Genomic DNA, 13,142 nt, shown 5'->3' with positions numbered 1-13,142 from the left:
CAGTGCCCTCCATAAGTATTGGAACAGTAAAGACAAAATTGCTCTGTTGGCTGTGGAGTCAAGACATTTGTAAATATGATTAAAATATGAATATGAGACAAAACTACAGAATGTCACATTTTATTATTAGCCGTTTCAACACGTTTTACCAAATAAAAAGAACAGCACTTTTAGAGTTCATCCCACTCATTGATGTGAGCATAAGTATTGGGACAGTTGAACATAAGGCAGATATAAAATATTAAAAGTTATTATTTAGTTGCAGATCCCTTGCACACAATCACAGCAGTGAGTCTGTGACCCATAGACATCACCAGACTCTTGCTCTCATCCTTTGAAATACTTTCCCAGCCTTTAATGCAGCCAATTCCAATTGTTGCTTGTTTTGGGGAGTTTCTACCTTTACTCTCCTCTCCAGCTGCTGAAATTCATGTTCAATCAGATTTAAATCTGGAGATTGACTTGAGCAATCTAAGACTTTCCATTTCTTTGCCCTTATAACTTCCTTGACTGAACTGGCAGGGTGTTTTGGGTCATTGTTCTGATGCAATATGAAGCACTTCCCAATGAATCTGGTGGCATTTTCTTGAATATTGGTAGGCAAGATGGTTTTGTATCCTTCCAAATTCATTCTGCTACTGTCATCATACATTAAGTCATCAGTAAAGTTGAGAGGGCCTGTTCCAGAGACAGCCATGCATGCCCATGCCATGACACCACCTCCACCATGCTTTACAGATGAGGCTGTATGCTTGGGATCATTGCAGTTCCCTTTTTTTCTCCACATTTTTGCTTTCCCATCACTTAGATAAAGGTTCATCTTTGTCTCATCGGTCCATAAACACAGGTCCAAAACTCTTCTGGCTCACCTTTGTGCTTTTTTGCAAACTCTACTCTTGTCTTTCTATGTTTGGTGCTGGTCAGAAGTTTGCATCTTGCTGTGTAGCATCTGTAATTCTGTGTCAAAGCCTCCTGAGGACAGTAGATTGTCAGAGCATCACCCCAGCTTTCTGGAAGTTGTTGGTGATTTTACAGACACGTCTTTTAGGGTTCATTTTCACAGCTTTTATGATTTGTCTGTCATCAACTACTGTTGTTTTCTCAGCCGATCAGGTCGTTGTTGGTTGCTGGTGGTTTCCAAACTCTTGATGTCTCCATGCCCTTTGTTTATGCTAGAGCTCTAATTGACTTCCTCTTTTCTTTTAGCATCCAAATTGCTTGCTTTTCTCTCAAAGTCAGCTCCCTCATCTTCATCCTGGTTTGTGTGTCGTCATTGAATGCAAGATTCAGAATACAGAAGTAATGGATATAACTGATACGACACATTCCCTGCTTTTAATATCTGAAGAATTAATGCAACAGGACACAGCTGATCACTTAGAAAGACCTGTGAGGCAACTGCTCCAATACTTATGCTCACATCAATGAGTGGGATGAACTCTAAAAGTGCTGTAATATAATAATAAAATGTGACATTCTGTAGTTTTGTCTCATATTCATCTTTTAATCATATTTGTAAATATCTTGACTCCACAGCCAACAGAGCAATTTTGTCTTTACTGTTCCAATACTTTTAGAGGGCACTTTATGTGTATATATATATATTTATATATATGTTTGTGTGTGTGTGTGTGTGTGTGTGTGTGTGTGTGAATGATGAGCTCTGATAACAGAATGATAATCTCTGTATTGACCAATTAATCAGTCTGGATTATAAATTGCTCTTTCACTAAACATGATGAATTCTTGTTATTTCTGCTCGTATCGGGTTTCGTTCTCTCTCTCTGATGCCAAAAGCTTGAGAAATCTTTGAGCGTGAGGTCATGCATTTTTTACTTTCTTTTTTGACGGGACGAGCGATTGGCTGCTAGTCAGGGCTCTGTTTATTTGTCTAGATGTAGATGGAGAGGGAGATAGAGAACATGTGCCACATGACACCATATTGTAGATAATGTTTCTTATTACATGTCGGATTTTTGTTAAACTTCGCCTCCCTCGCCCCAGGTGAAAAGAAAATGATCTGACATGCAGATGAAGTGTTTATTAATAATGTTTGGAATAAATTGGAAGATGTTTTCCAAAACAAATGTTCTCCTTTGAATGGGGAAACCACAATGTCTGTCCCAGCAAACAAACAAACAAAATAAAATTGCAACAGATAAATGTTATATATATATTTATTATTATTATTAAAATTGAACAATTGTGAGTCAGGGTTACTATTATAGTAAACAAAAAATGGAAAAAAAAATTATTAGTTACTTGAAATAAAATACACAACTTCTATCATTTTAACTAACATTAAAACATAAAAACATAAACATAAAAATGTATTAATAAAACTATAATAGTATTTCAATAATATAAAAATGACATCGTTATGAGTACAAATAAAAATATACAATATAATGTCTAATACAAACAGATTTATTAGTAATTCTAATGTCTTAGTGTACATCAGCAATTGACTTTTTGCATTTAGGGGCTCATAAGAGCAATAAAATTGTACGTTTTTGGATGCAAACAGTGCAAGAATTTGAATAGTTCAGCCTAAAGTAACAGCACACACACACAGCATGAGGTGTTATGGGTAACTTCCCCTCCCTTCAGTTGGCATGCACTTTGTTTAGCCTTTGAGGGCCAGAGCAGTTAGTTATGTTAAAGAGTCTCCTCTAGTTTAATGTATGGAATAGAGCAGCGCCTGATTGGCCAGTAGCCACGCAGTGGGCATGGCCTGGATGATGACATCAGCAGAGAGAGAGGGAGGCGTAGAAGACGTTCTAAACCCCATCACCCATCTGGAGTCCATCTGTGCCTCGCTGGCGGTGGGAAGGACTCGGACTGTGAGAGAGTTTGAGACACATGCCTCACATATGAAGAGAGAGCAAGCAGCTCAAGCAGAGTGATTTACATTATTCGGAATAAGACACGAGCAGAGCGGACCATCATAGAGAGGAGGTGAGCTTCATCTCTCTGTGTGTTTTCATGGCTTCAGTTGTTTGTTTTGGTTCTGCTGGATTTTGCTATTTTATGTTTGCATCCAAAGCTGCGTTTGTACTCTATTCCAGGGCTGTAGATAGGAGGCTTTTGTGTTTGCACCATGGTAAATGTTCAACAGTATTACCATGGTACATTAATGTGTGGATTAAAGGGTCTATGGAGAACTTGGTGTTACAAACCTCTTAATACATACCATATAAAGCCATTTTTAAAAAAATAAGTATTATGGTATTCTTGGAAGTATCGTAAGGTGCTTTGTAAATACCATGGTAAATTAATTTTATTGCTGTTGTATTATTAATCAAATATACACTTTACAGCGGTACTTCCACAGTACGTTTTTGATTTACTCATCTTTTTATGTTATCAAATTGAGTACATCATGCTCATATAAAATTGGTTAATGGTTTTAAAATCTACAAATGTGCTGCTGTCATGAGCCATCTGCTTTGTGCATTTAAATGATATATTAATGAATATATTAATATATAATGTATGTTCATATATAATATATACTCAGTAATGATATACATTAATTATATAGTGCATTAAATATAATATAATTAATACAAATTTATTTATAATTTTTTCCTTTTTGTTGAAATAAATCTTTAAATCTAACAAAAAAAAACTATCTTAATAACATGATTGTGGTTATTTTTAATGCAAATTCATTAAGTAGTATTTGTTATGTTGTTTTTGGTTCATATAATCGAGGTGATTCATGCCTTTAAGGTCATGGAAAATCTTAAATAATAGTGATTTGCGAATCTGAAGAAGGTCAGTCATGGAAAAGAATAACATCATGGAAAAATATTTATAGCTCCGCTCTAAAATATTTCATCAGCTGGAAACTGCTCTTTGAAAGTGTAATCTCTATAAAAATATATTTAAAAAAAATCCTTGATGATGAATAATGTGACCTCACTGGAGCTGAAGGTGTGATGAACTGTGATGAGATGCCAGCTGGAGGAGAGAGATGGAGTATGACTACAGCGTCAAGCTTTGCTTCATGCTTTAACTCTTCTTTAACTGCATTAGTTTTCTGCATGGATGGATGACAGATCAATGGATGAAACAATTAGGAATGAGAAGGTTAACGATTAGATATGCTGTTGCTCGGGAGATTTAATGCAGCTTGTTGTCATACAGTAAGATACAGTAGATAATAGAGGAATGTGTGATCATGTCTGAGTTTCTGGCTTTTCATTGGAGACTTTTGGCAAATCTGAGCCCAGTTTTAGTTCAATCACACTGCAGTCCAGGAGAAAGATTGAAGATATGAACAGACGGTCTCGCTGCATCTCATTACTGATGTGTTTCTGCAGGTCTGCTGTATGTCACCTTAACACAATCTACAGCCGCGTGCTGACAGACACACAGCAGAGAAGCACTGCACACCGTCACACTGACAGCACAGCCTGTGTGTGTTTCTTTTTCCCCTGTAGACATGCTGTCTGCTTTTCTGCTTTTCAAACTCTAACTAGTGTCTAGTAGTCCTCCGTATTTAAGGATAAAACACATTTAAGCACTGTTTCTAGTGTTTTCTTTCTTTTTTTGCTTTAGACGTTTTAAAGTAATGGTATCAGATGATAACATGATTATTTTTGAGAATTTTTATATTATTATACACTACTGTTCAAAACTTGGCAGGATTATGTAATGTTTTAGAAAGATGTCTCCTCTGCTCACCAAGGCTGCATTTATTTGATCAAAAATATATAAAAAAATTGTGATATAGTATTACAATTCAAAATAACAGTTTTCTATGTTAATGTAATTTATTCCTGTGAGGCAATGCTGCATTTTTCAGCATCATTACTCCAGTCTTCAGTGTCAGGATTTCAGGATTATTTGAATAACAACATTTATTTGAAATAGCAATCTTTTGAAACATTATAAATGTCTTTACTTTCCTTTTTGATCAATTTAATGCAGCCTTACTGACCCACAACTTTAGAATGATTGTTCAAAAGCTTGAAGGAGGTGTGTGTGTGTGTGTGATAAGATTATGTGGTGAGATTAGGTAATGTTTTTGAAAGCTTTGAAAGTCTCTTCTGCTTACTAAGGCTGCATTTATTTGATCGAAAATACATAAAAAAATTTAAATATTATTTAAATTCAGAATAACTCTTTTCTATAGTAATATAATTTAAAAAGTAATTTATTCCTGTGATGCAAAGCTGAATTTTCAGCATCGTTGCTCCATTGTTCAGGGATTTTTTTTTCCCCTTCTTTTGTGGAAACCATGATACATTTTTATTTTCAAATTTTTTAATGAATAGAAAGTTCAAAAGAACCGCATTGATTTGAAATAGAAATCTTTTGTAACATTTTTTATGTCTTTGCTGTCACTTTTGATCAATTTAATGCATCCTTGTTGATTAAAAGTACTATATAGTGTTTACAAAAACATACCAACAAGTACTGTTGCATATGAATATGTCTCGCACACACACACACACACACACACACACACATCCGTAGAGCAGCTGTTGAGTCACGCTGAAAGCAGGAAGTTCCACATTAGCTCTGTTAAAGCAACGCTAACTGTCGTCTTGTCATCAAGACGGCGGCTGATCTGGCCGATTAGCCTTAAAACAACCGTTTGACTGTTGCGCCGGATGGAGGTGTGTGTGTGCGGTCTTTGTCCCTCCTCACTCCCACTTTGACCTGCTGTGTGGTCTGAAGGTCTGCTGGACATCCCTAGTGAAGATGTAGCGTTGGGCGCTTGTGCTCGATGACCCCGGACAGCTCTTTGTGGACGCCCTCAGGGGCCCTGGAGGGGTCTGACTAGAGATGTTTAGTAAGGGCCCCATAATTAGAGAAGATCTAACATTACATTTATGCATTTAGCAGATGCTTTTATCCAAAGCGACTTACATTGCATTCAAGTTACAGTTTTTACATTTTATCAGCTCTTGCTTTCCCTGGGAATCGAACCCATGACCTTGGCGTTGCTAGCGCCATGCTCTACTATTTGAGCTACAGGAAAGCTGTATACTTGACACAACGCTTGTTGTGCATGTGAGAGAGATGATTGTAGCAAAAGCATGATCCACATTCACTATAGTACTGAATGATTAGTGCATCAAGGAATTAACCTCCTAAATGAAAGCCACTGTAAATTCATTTTAAAAAGCATAGTACTATTATGGAACATTTTTGTTAGATTTTGGTGTCAAACCTTTCTTAAAGAAGTTATTTTACTATTATTTTAATATTCATATTTTGAACTAGCATTTATAGTTTTTAGTAAATTTGTTAGAATAAATAAATAAATAAATATATATATATATATATTTATTTATTCTTAGTTTGTTTTTTTGTCATTTTTATTACCATTTTATTAGAAGTATTACATTTATTATTATTTCGTTTTTTTGTTTTAGTATTTTTGTTGTGCTTTTGTCATTTTTATTAATTTTTCTTTAATATTTCTATTGAACTTTATTTTTATTTCAGTTTTTGTTTTAGTATTTTTGTTGTGCTTTTGTCATTTTTAGTTCTTGAATATTTCTATTAAACTTTGTTTATTTCAATTTTTAGTTTAAGTTTTAGAAATGTTGTTGTGCTTTTGTCATTTTTTTTGTCAACTTTATTTTTATTTAATTTTTTTTTTATATAATTTTTAAACAAGGTCCTTTTGTTATTTTTCTTTCTTAATTTTAGTTACCCTGACAAGTATCAGCTGGTAGCACTTTGATATTCAAATGCTACATAACTCCCATATTCGTGTCCATAAGTGAGAAATATATTGTGAAGATGTAGTCCAGGTAGCTGACGGCGTATTGTAGATCTGGACTGGAGAGTTTTTCTCTCATCAGGCATGAGACGTGATGCAGCTGGTCCAGGACAGTTTTGGCTAGAAACAGGCCTGGAGACCCTGCTTATATCAGACCAGATGTGTGTGTGCCAGAGAAACACACTGACATTAACATTTCAACAGGCTCTTATCGAGTCCCACAGCTTGATCTCTGTGTTTCTAAAATCAAGCGGAAGGAGTCAATCAGAGCAGCCGCTGAGCGACTGATTGATTAGCCGGCCAACCAGTTAACCCCACAGAGGTTAGAAGGACAGCAATTCAGTGAGGAGATGAGCCGAAGCACAGAGACATTAGTCATGACACACACAAGCGCTTTCCAATATTCCTGTTATCAGGATGTCAATAACCGATTCCTTCACTTAATCATGCAAATGTGCATCTGTGTGAATGTGTGAAGTCCTTCTCAAACAAAAACCAGCTGTCTGGCATTCATGAAACTACATTCACATCAGAAATAAATAAATGAAGTGAGATTCATGCTTAAAACAAGTGGAAATATCTGCCAATAGCATTCAAATACATTTATTGTTGACAAATTCTCTGAAAACATCTTCATATTTGAAACCATTTTCCTTGTCAAGTCAATGCATTTAGTTTTAGGAATGTTTAGATAGTTTTTATTATAAAATAAGACAAACATAGCGATTCATAAAATGATTTTGTGCACAATAACCCTGAATCAAGATCTTTTCAGAACGCCATGGTGCAAAGATAGTTTAAGAAGTTTAAATATTTCAGTGTTTTTGAATAATACCATGGTATTTTTTTCAAAGTGTTCTATATACCATGGTACTTTTTTTTTTAAGGTTTTGTCATTCTAATATGGAAACTATTCGAGAAAAGTTTAAATCAATGAATCCCTTTCTCTAATCGTGCTCACTGTCAGTAGTTAATTAGTCAAATATTTTTTCCAGATAATAATAATATCAGGGTACTTGATAGCATTTTGTGTTCACCATATTCAAATACCATAGTATTTTTATGCTACTCTAAGTTAAAAAAAACAATTAAGTACATCTCAAATGTGCTTTTACAATCCAATCGTCTTCAATTGCTAATTAATCACTTAATCATTAATATTCACTGAAATAAACATTGGAGTAAGATTTACTTCTTAAAAACCATATTTCAAAGTTGCAAAGAAATGGCGAGTAACACATTGAACTAATTTTGAAATAGAAAGACTTATAGTATTTTAGTATAAAATGTTCTCCATTATTGACTTTGGATTTTTTTTTTTTTTTTACACAATATAACCTAAATATCTAAAAGCTCCAGTAAATCCATTTCCAGTGAATGCACTTGAGAGCTGAATGATCTGGATGGGTTTGAGGGTCAGACTGGATGTAGTTGATGACGTCAGCATGCGTGAGGCTTCGACCTGTTGCTGAGACGGACGCATGCGCTGCGAGAGAGCAGCAGATGTGTGTGTGTGTGTGTGTGTGTGTGTGTGTGGACTGATAGGCACCAGGTGCAGCTTTTGTTTTGCCTTCTTTGCTTTAACTCTCCCTCCCGCCTCCCTCTCCTCCTGTCAAACTCCTCTTTCCCTCCCCACTGGAACTTTTTATTGCTTTTCAGAGCCCAGGAGACTTCATGGAGTTATATCGATTATGTTTCTTCAACTTAAATTCTGTAAATGAGACAACAGTTTCATATAGTGCTATGAAATGAATGCAGAGAGCAGCTCGGGTCATTTGAGTTTTGAGTGCAGGTATCTCGGCAAATCCGTGCACAGTTTGAGACGTCATTGAGATCTTTTATTCATGCATTTTGTTGTTTGCGACTCGTTAGAATTTAGACTTTGTATCTCACAATTTGGACTTTTTTCTCAGAATTTCAAGTTATTAATCGTGATGAAAAACATGTAAACTTGAGGAAATTGTGAGATATAAACTAGCAATTCTGAGAAAAAAGTCAGAATTGTCAAATATATATATTTTTTGAATTCTATGAAAAGTCTGAACTGTGAGCATAAAGGTCTCAATTGTGAGATATAAACTGTAATAAAACAGCTGAATTGTAATATAAACTCACAATTCTTAGGAAAAATTTCCAAATAGTGAGATATAAATGTGTAATTCTATGAAACAAGTCTGAATTGTACTATAAACTCACAATTTTGAGAAAAAAGGTCTGAATTGTGATATAAACTCGTAATTTTGATACAAAAGGTCCAAATTGTGACGTATAAAGTTGCAATACTGAGAAAAAGTCTGGATTGTGAGACAAAAACTTGCAATTCTGAGCATAAAGATCTCAATTGTGAAATATAAACTTTGAGAAAAAAAGTCTGAATTGTGATAAACTTGCAAATTTGATCAATAAAACACCAGAATTATGTAAACTCACAATTCTTAGAAAAAGGTCCAAATTGTGAGATATAAATTTGTAATTCTATGACAAAAATCTGTATTGTGAGATGTAAACTTGCAAATTTGAGAAATAAAACATCTGATTTATAATATAAACTCACAATTTTGAGAGAAAAAAGGTCAGAATTGTGATGCCTAGAAGAAGTGTGCTCTGTGATTTGGGATCTGGACACAGGTGACCGTTGGAGACTCCAGCTGTCCTTCGCACCCCCATCAGCTCCATATGGTGGAAGAACAGAAGGAGACGGAGGGGGAGGGAAGCAGAAACATCCGTCCCAGCTCTCTCTTTCTTTCACACACATAATAATGATCTGATAGCTTAACCCTTTTGTGTCCGTGGCTGGAAGCAGCTCTGTGTGGGTTTGTTTTGCTGATGTGTGGCTGGAGGCGGAGCGGCTCTCTGCGCTTTGTCCCGCACTCTTTAAATGATTTCTAAACACTCGCTTTTAATGGAAATTCATATATCATTTTAAACAAAGACAGGCCAGGCTTTTAAATCAGCTCTTTGTGCCTCAGTTTAACGTTTTGAGGGAGTAAAGCTCTTTCAGATGGGTTTGGTTATATAGAGTCAGCACATGTATTCACAACCAAATCAACACAGTTTATGTTTTCATATGTTTTAGGAGAAATCAGAAAAGTTATAAAGAACATCTCTCATCATTTCTGACTAAAGGTTGAGTTGCATTTCTTGATAGGTTCAGAAATGAACCTGTTTTGAGGGAAAAAAAAGTCAGAATTGAGAAAAACTATGAATTGTGAGATATTCAAAATTCTGAGACAAAAAAAAAGACAAAATGATTTGAAAAATGCCTGAATAGTTAAATTTGAATTGAGGTGGCAAACAGGACGCAGAATTGCAATTTGAATGTAAAAGTAGAATTAAAATAAATGTAAATTCATACAACTTTTTTTCAATCAATAGAGGGATAAGATGGAGATAAATCTGAGTTGAAATCAATTAATCATTCAGTTTAGCATCGTTATATAACAATATTTGATCCGGAATGCATTATATTGACTAATCAGAGAGCTAAATATTAAATGTTTAGAGTTTATGCTATAATTTGAATTAATTTAAAAAACGAAGTGATTTCAGTTGTTTTGCATAATGATCTGTGTGACTTCTATGTATTCATTTCAAATATTCCTTAATATGCATAAACATAAATCAAACAGTAATATGCATTTTATGCATAATGTGTACTTTAATAACTAGTATGTTTATTTGATTATGCATAATCTGTGGTGAAGCAATGATTAAATGTTATATCTAGGATGCAGCTTAACGTTTCTCAGCATCATGAGATGTGTCAGAGGACCAGCTGATGTTGACAGGGACGTTCAATAACAGCAGTAATGCATTTTTCCTCTTTATTGGAGGCGGTGTGTAACAGGTGGCAGTCAGAGGAAGCTGTTAACAGATCAATATTGATCCTGGAGCTGTGCTAACAGACCTGTGTGCTCTCCTGTACGGATCCGCGTTCATGCGGTGTGTGTGTGTGTGTGTGTGTGTGTGTGCGTACGGCGACCGTCTCAGGTGGAAGGCAAGGATGCTCCTGCCTCAGACATCTCGAGCGGTTCAGTGACTGATAACCAAGACTCCACACCTGCCTTGTGTCCCTGAAACCACCAAAAAGGACACATTTAAGAGCTGGAAGTATCTTCAGTTTGAATACACTTGATTTTTATAAGCCTTAATTTATTCTAAAAATTCTAAATTTAATTTAATTATATAAACAAGGCTGTTTGATTTTCAAAAAAAAAAAAAAAATCTAAATCTCAAAATGGCCAAATATTGGCTGACTAATCAGTCTAGCTGATATATTTTGATCTGTAATATTTTATCATAAAGGTGACTGGAACTTTTTATAAAATGTTTTTAATCCACGTTACCCAAATGTAGCTTGGCTACTAGAACTGTATCTTGTCTTAGGTCGCTGGTGTTCTCCGCAGGTGCGATGCTAGTCTCTGCTAACAGACGGTGGATACGGGAGGCTTTGTGTACATCCTATGGTGTGGCACAAACCCAAATGGCTGGGCTTCCTGTTTCTCCAGGTCCTTCCTGTGTTCTACTTCCTGCCTCCTAAGAAGGAACCAGGTGTACATGGAAGGGAAAAAAGCTGGCATATGATTTTTTTCAGTCAGGCATTAAGAGGGGCAGCCTGAAGGACCCGGAGCGGGGCTCAGGTGCGCTCTCAAACCACAAGATTTGTGTCTGCGTGTCCAAGCGTGTGTGTGCAAAAGTGTGTCGCACCTGTGACTGCGCCGCATTCGATTAGTGGGCTAAGACCATGGTTTTGTTGGAGTCTCACAATAAAACACAAGAATGAGATTCATTGCAATACATGGCATATGCTTAATTTGCAAAATGCAAGATATTGGTCCTTCAGCATTCAGTTTGTCCTTCAAACATTGATTTGAAACGTATAGAGGACCAAACTTGCAGAAGTATACAATAATTAAATGTAATAATAGGAAAATAAATGTTCCTCTTAATTGTTTTTTTATGTTATATAATTGTTTTTTTTTATATATTATTATACTGCACTTTTTTTCCTCCATAGAAACATGATTTGTTGTATTATGTTTTTGTGATTTCTTTTATTTAATGCAGTGCACAGCAGTGTTATTTTAGTATCATTGATATTATTATATTTTTTGTTAATATTTTGAATTCGATTTTATTTTTAGATTTTGGTTAAAGTTTTAGTAATTTTGTTGTTTTTATCATTTTTATAAATTTTTGCTGTTTTTAAAAATATGAATATAGTTTTTATTGTTAATTTTAATTTGTTTTGGCTCATTTATTTTAGCTATTTTTGTATTTCAAGTTAAACTAAAAACAAAAATGAGAAACTTAGAAATATATATATAAATCTCTCAATTAAAGTATATTTTATTTTAAGTAACAACAATTTTTTTTCTGGTTTTAGTTTTAGTTAACTACAATAACCCAACTTAAAAACAAACTAATAAAAATCAAGTTATATAAACAGCATAACTATAACTTGCAAAATGCCATTTCAGTTCACTCAAGTTTTCTTCTGTTTATCACGACTGCAATGAAACGTAGAAATAAAGCGCTATAACAATCCCATTAAAAGCCCCCTTACTTTTCATTAAGTGGAGAGACCCATTGAAAATCTATACGCGAGAAACACATTCACTGCATTAGTTTCCCATGAATAAACATTAAACAAAACACGCTTTTCACCCAGAGAAGCCCCGTCCGTCCATGAAAAGTCGTCTGGTAAGAAGCGTTTCATGACCTTTGACAACTCGATCTGTGTGGGTCTATTAGCTGCCTTTGTAAAAGCATTTCCAGCGGTCTGATATACTCCAAATGAGGCCGATGGCTTCTCTCACGGCTCTTGTAGAACAATAGCACCTCTGATCTACGACTTTTGGGCCTGGTGGTCCATTCACAGGCAGAAAGTATGCGTTCAGCCCTTGACGGCTTTTGTGAAGCCTAGTTAGCGAGCGTGAAATGGCCCGATTCTACATTCTTAAGGGGGCTCAATGATCACCCTTTCTTTCCCGAGGACAAAACCTGGTTCATTTGCACTTCAGCTGTCGGGACTCCACGGCTCTTACACAGGGGCAGAAAACATCTGGTGTGCACCAGAAAGGACGATGGGTTTAGTAAGGGTGCGAGGGTTAAGATTAGACGAGCTCGGAAATTTATGCCGCTTTAAGAGGTTTGGGCTCAATTGGATTGTCGAGGCGTCTTTAAACATGAATTACATATCAATGCATCGATTGCATATCAATGCATGAGACACAATAACTCCATTTGTGTTTGCATCGTTTGCCCTGGTGCTTCTGGGAATGTTTTGGATGCAGATACAAGATGAATCTGGTTAAGAAATGATTGCATGGTGATTTTATGTCAGGACGAATGAGATCAGAGATGTTCTGCTGCCACGAATCTGCCGCGCTTTATT

The 13,142-nt window shown here is 35.5% G+C and overlaps 1 protein-coding gene across 2 annotated transcripts in view; it reads left to right on the top strand.

Moving 5' to 3' along the window:
* Window positions 1-13,142, top strand: part of LOC306878886 (protein CBFA2T2-like) — a 38,134-nt gene that overhangs the window by 12,249 nt on the left and 12,743 nt on the right. The window contains exon 1 of one of the 2 annotated variants that reach the window (XM_079431470.1): window positions 2,801-2,958. The exons of the other annotated variant lie outside the window; for it this stretch is intronic. The gene's annotated coding sequence lies outside the window, so the exon portion shown is untranslated. Of the gene's footprint in view, window positions 1-2,800; window positions 2,959-13,142 lie in introns of those variants that run through there. 2 annotated transcript variants of the gene reach the window in all.

Source organism: Barbus barbus (assembly GCF_936440315.1).
Source record: "Barbus barbus genome assembly, chromosome: 13".
Classification (NCBI taxonomy): domain Eukaryota; kingdom Metazoa; phylum Chordata; class Actinopteri; order Cypriniformes; family Cyprinidae; genus Barbus; species Barbus barbus.
The sequence above is the reverse complement of the archived record's forward strand: the minus strand, read 5'-3'. Positions and strand labels throughout refer to the sequence as shown.